Genomic DNA, 6,000 nt, shown 5'->3' on the forward strand with positions numbered 1-6,000 from the left:
GTGATCTAAAAGAAAACGGGACTCATCGGTCCAGTCGACCTTCCACCACTCTAAGGTGCAGTTGCAACTCTTGCATGCCCAATGTAGGCGCTTTGGATGGTGGACGGGTCTGACCGGTTTGCAGATATGCAACTCCATACACAGCAGGCTGTGATGCATTGTGTGTTGTGACACATTCCTCCCATAACCATCGTTACATTTTTCTGTGACTTGTGCCACAGTAGACCTTCTGTAAGTTCGGACCAGATGGGATAGCCTTTGTGGCCCTCACACATCGATGAGCCTTGGGTGCCCAACACCCTGTCGCCGGTTTGTGGTTTGTCCCTCCTCAGACCACTGTTGGCAGGTACTCACCACTGCTGACTGGGACCCCCACAAGCCTTGCCGTTTCAGAGATGCTCTGGCTCAGTCGTCAGGCCATAACAATTTGGCCCTTGTCAAAGTTGCTCAGGTCTTTACTCCTGCCCATTTCTCCTGCATCCAACACGTTGACCGCAAGGAGTGATTGTTCGCTTACCGTCTAATCTACCTAAACCTTGATCAGCGTTATTCAGTTCACCTGTGAGTGGTCATAATGTTTTGGCTCAGTGTATAGGTCAAAAAGGCGCTGTTAAACCTCCAGTTAGTCCTTGATGAGAAACTGGGCCACATTACAATGGCACAAGGTGCTGCACTGTGGTTCTGGAGATGATTTGGTCCGACCGGTCCCTAAACTGTCAGCAACTTAAGTCTTCATTATTTACTTTTAACTGGGATTTTGTTTTTCGTGTGGTGTGAAATTTGCATCAGCTAAACATAACATGCAGTAACATCATTCTGAGAGGAATTTAAGGTGTGAATCCTGACTAGTTTAGACTGAATCGCTGTGGACCAGCTCCAAGTCCCAGGCCGAGATTATCTGTTCAGAGATACAACGTTCTCTCTCTCTCTCTCGCTCGCTCGCTCTCTCTCTCTCTCTGTGTGTGTGTGTGTGTGTGTGTGTGTGTGTGTGTGTGTGTGTGTGTGTGTGTGTGTGTGTGTGTGTGTGTGTGTGTGTGTGTGTGTGTGTGTGTGTGTGTGTGTGTGTGTGTGCGCACTCCTCTGTAAAGTGTGTGTGTTTGATCACCGTGTCTGCGAAGGGATGTTGCTCCCAACAGATATAACAGATATCTGGCCCCAATGTCCCACCCTGAGCAAAACAGTGAGGGGTGACTGGGCTAATAGGTGGGGTGGGATGGCGGGGGGGGGGCAGGCTGTAGGCACTAGGCAGGTAATTACCCAGCATTCATTTAGCCTCAGGGCGCTCAGCGCTGTCACAGCCCACAGACGGCAGGCAGGATTACAGAGAGACGTCTGACTGAACGCTCTAATCCCACAGGGAACGAGGACAGAGCCTGCCTCCCTTGATATAACAGGTTTAATGAAGGAGTGAGAGAGAGCGAGTAAAGGGGGGGAGGGAGACAATGAGAAAAGGAGAAAGCAAGAAAAAGGGAGAGGGGGAAGAGTGAGGGAGTGAGGGAGGAGAGAATAGAGAAAGAGGGAGGGGGAGAGAGAGAAGGAGACAGAGAAAGAAAGAAAAGGTCATTTGGGTGGGTGAGTTAGTCAAGGAGGTGTAACACAGAAGCAGCAAGGATGAGACAGTGACCAAAGAAGGAGTGCTGTTAAGAGACTGAAATGGCTCTCCTCTCACCCACATCCATGGTAGTGGAGGTAAATACAAGAGGCCTGTCTCAAGGTTAGTGGGTTTGTGAGTTAACTCTAAACCTGGATTTGGGTCTCATGGCAGTGGCTCACTATATAAGTGCCATATATCGCCGTGATGCTGCTTCAGTTCAAGCTGTCATTGGTGGGGTTGTATGTGCACTGTACTGCATGGCACCTGAAAGTATAGCCCAGTTGAACAACGTCCAGACAGGAAATCGTAAATGTTTTTGGATACAATGGAGAACGGGCTTTTAGCTGTGTCAGAGAGTTGTATGCCAACATGAAACAGGACAGAAAACAGTTAATAATGCCTTTAAATTCCAGGGCAGAGTAGCTAGCTAACAATAGAATAGGGGATGGTGAACATGGAATTCAATAAAGATTTACATTGCTGGTGCATCCGGGTAGCGTAGCGGTCTATTCCATTGCCTACCAACACCAGGATCGCCAGTTCAAATCCCTGTGTTACCTCCGGCTTGGTCAGGTGTCCCTACAGACACAATTGGCTGTGTCTGCGGGTGGGAAGCTGGATGTGGGTATGTGTCCTGGTTGCTGCACTAGTGCCTCTTCTGGTCAGTTGGGGCACCTGTTTGGGGGGGGGGACTAGGGGGACTAGTGTGATCCTCCCACGTGCTATGTCCCCCTGGCGAAACTCCTCACTGTCAGGTGAAAAGAAGCAGCTGGCAACTCCACATGTATCGGATGAGGCATGTGGTAGTCTGCAGCCCTACCCGGCTCGGCAGAGGGGGTGAAGCAGCGACCGGGATGGCTCAGAGAGTGGGGTAATTGGCCAAGTGCAATTGGGGGGGAAAAAAGATTTACGTTGCTACGTCTTTACTTTAACCATTAGAAATACGAACAATTTGATCATGAAAACAATATGGACCTAACAATAGTTTGAGGCAACATCATCACTTCTATGCATCAAACAGCAGCTGTCAATAACCTGCGGTGTCTCACGTGAGGTTGACCTGGAGCAGCTCTACTCCAAGCTCCCTATCAGAGCCACCAAGGAGCCGCTAAATTACTACAGAGCCGCTAAATTACTACTATGTTATAGACATCTGTGCTATCAATAAAGCAAGCTAGCTCATTTGAATTTGAGCAGCTTTGCTACACTTCAGAGCAAAATCAGTAATGTAGGCCATCATATGTTTTCAGAGTTTTAATAAACTGGATTACCAGCAAAACTTATTTGTCATCAAGCAAGGCAGGCGTACACCAGCTTAAAGGGCAAAAAATCATCCGATCATTCCAGCCGGAGTGGCACATAAGGAAAAAGTGGCTATAGACATGTTCCCTTGTTTACATGCGCCAAATGTACATGCGCAGATTGTGACGCAAAAAGGGACCACGAGTGTTGTGTTTGTAAACGTTACTACGTTCATTTCGAAGAGGTCCATCCATCCATCCATCCATTATCCAAACTGCTTAGCCTGCTCTCAGGGTTGTGGGGATGCTGGAGCCTATCACAGAGAAATTGATTTAAAATGAAACGAATGCATCACAGTTGTTGCGCTGTTGGTTGTACAAATCGTAAAGATGGTAAAAACAAGCATCTGCATTTTTATTGCATGCGGAAAGGGAAAACTCCAGTTGAAAAACAAAGGCTTGGATTCATGCGATCCGTTGGGGGGACTGGAAGACATGGTCAGAGGAGCAAATACGTATCAAACGCGAAGATTTGCGTGAACATTTCATATCTGCAAGGCTGGATTACGGACCGGGCATGTTGGGCGAGTGCCCCGGGGCCCTGGACCACGAGGGGCCCCAAAAGGTCAGGGGTATTGTGTTCGCGTATAGTAGGGATCCCCAGTCATACCCTACAAGGGACGTTTGTTCCAACCCTGCATCACGATGCAGGGCCCAAGCTAGTCTCTATTGATGGGGGGACAGGCCCAAGCTACAGCCAAGCTACAGTCTCAAGCTACAGTCTCTACTGATGCGGGGCCCCAAGCTACAGTCTCTACTGATTTCTCCATTGAGGCAAGTGACCTGAAATAATCGGACTCAAGCAAGTCGCATTATAAGAGTGACTTAACTTTGTGTAGTATCACCATAACATCATCATACTTTCACAGTCTGCGACATAGACAGTATAAGAAACCTGGAGTCGAAGTGGAAGCCTTTTTCGGTTGCTAGGGATTCGTTTGAAGCAGAGCCATAGATATTACAAATATAAACATAGTGTAACGTGCACGGATAAATAGGTTCGCTAGCCCTTGGCTAACGGGTCGGACCCTTTAATCGACTAAAGGGTCTGACCCGTTAGCCAAGGGCTAGCGAGCCTATTTATCCGTGCATGTTACAGTACTAATTACGTCGGGGGTGGTTTCTAAATATATCACAACGCTGGTTTAAAGAGTTTGTGCCTTATGTTTACATTGTAGCAATTAAGACTTCAACATGTGCCTCGTGTTTACGTTGTAGCCTTGAGAGTGCAACAAAGTCTGACATAGCGCAAACTCGATGCTTATGATCAAATTCATTTTTTCATTATGTATAACAATTGTACTAGCTAGAATGCCCATACTGAAAAATAATTAAACAGATAGTTTTATTAAAATATGTCTATATTTCACTAAAATATTTGCTCTGACATAAACATTTATTTCCTGTTGGTAAGCCATTGTAAGTGGGAAGAAGGCTTCGCAATATGTTTGCGACGCTGTAAGCTTTGTAATATGTTTGTGATGCTGTAAGAATATGTATACATCATATTCTTCATAAATTTTATTAATTTTATATATCGTCTTTCAGTGTTGTATTATGTAAATTGCATAAACACAACATCTATTGCATGCTGTCCGTCTTGGGAGAGAGATCCCTCCTCTGTTGCTCTCCCTGTGGTTTCTTCCTATTTTTTCTCCCTGTTAAAGGTTTTTTTTTTTAAGGAGTTGTTCCTTGTCCGATGAGAGGGTCTAAGGACAGGATGTTGTGTTGCTGTTAAGCCCACCGAGGCAAATTTGTAATTTGTGATATTGGGCTATACAAATAAAATTTGATTTGATTTGATTAAGCTGCTATTCTCATCTCTGTTTGTTTTGTGATTCAGAATTGTGTTGTAGTTTGTAGTCGCCATCCGAATCCCTTGCAGATTGGCATAGCTTCGACTACCATGTTGGGTGTTTGCATTAGTTTTACATTTAACAATGTTTAGTATTGTTTGTGTAGCCTATCTGACGGGGGGTGGGGGGGGGCGTGCCTTGGGGCCCCCTGGTGGGTTAATCCAGCCATGCATATCTGGTATGTATCCGTTTCTTACACAAATAAGTATTGTGATTGAACCTACGTAAATAACGGCTCTAAATTTGATTCTGTCCTAGTAGAGCAAACATTCAAGTGGCCAAACCAAAGTTTGAGATGTTAATGCCTAGCCTTCCTCAGATTTGACAACGATTCTATCAGCTTTCATGTGTCATAATGTTTGAGGTCATCATTTCACTCCAGCCTCGATCTCATAGCTGTACAAACAATTCAACCATACAAACAGTTAAACTACGAGGGCTTACCTTTGATTTGATGAAGCAAAACTTGTTTTCCTTCAATAACGGATGGCAAAAGCAGTCTTGGACATATCCACCAACAAAGTAATCGTATGCTTCTAAAGACTTGTATGCCTTCATTGATTCTTTCATAAATATACTTGGTGTGTCTATAAGGTATTCAATCACATCCCTCCAGCCGATGTTTGGCAACTTCGTGATATCACTTGTCCACTGAGCTTCAGCAAGCATAGACGGATTGGGAAGTTTTCCTCCAGTACTTAGTAAGTTTCGACTTGTAATGCTTTCTGTCTTCCTTGCTTAGACCTTCAATGTATTCTGAGATTTCCATTTTCTCAAATTTCTAACTTTTCTCCGTTTAATTTTAAGTTTTATACGTTTTCATCTGTGAGATTCATCAGTACGCACATTGTTTCCTGGCCATGTTTTGCCACACGTTCTGCGTGCTCATCTTGTTTACGATGCAGCTTTTACCTCCTTTTATAAGGAGTCTATGTGGCTGTGGCTCTGATGCTACCACCATTAGGCTCTACTGCTTCCCTTGTTTGCTGTTTTCCAGAAAGCGGGAAAATACATGGATAGGTGCCAGCTACTGTGACCTGAACAACCTGCCTGCAGCGCAGGTCAAGCACGAGTGGTCTAGTGCACACGTTCAACATCAAGTAGCATTGAAAACCCTTGGAAAATGCACTCCGATCAACCTAGCTTTAAACAAGGCTAACAAACACCAAGTCTCCCCGCACAACGCGAAGGTGCCGATTTTCGTTACGCTGTGTGGTCCTGTATTCATGAATGGACTGTTTTAAGCAGC

The sequence above is a fragment of the Lampris incognitus genome, chromosome 4 (genome assembly GCF_029633865.1).
Source record: "Lampris incognitus isolate fLamInc1 chromosome 4, fLamInc1.hap2, whole genome shotgun sequence".
Classification (NCBI taxonomy): Eukaryota; Metazoa; Chordata; class Actinopteri; order Lampriformes; family Lampridae; genus Lampris; species Lampris incognitus.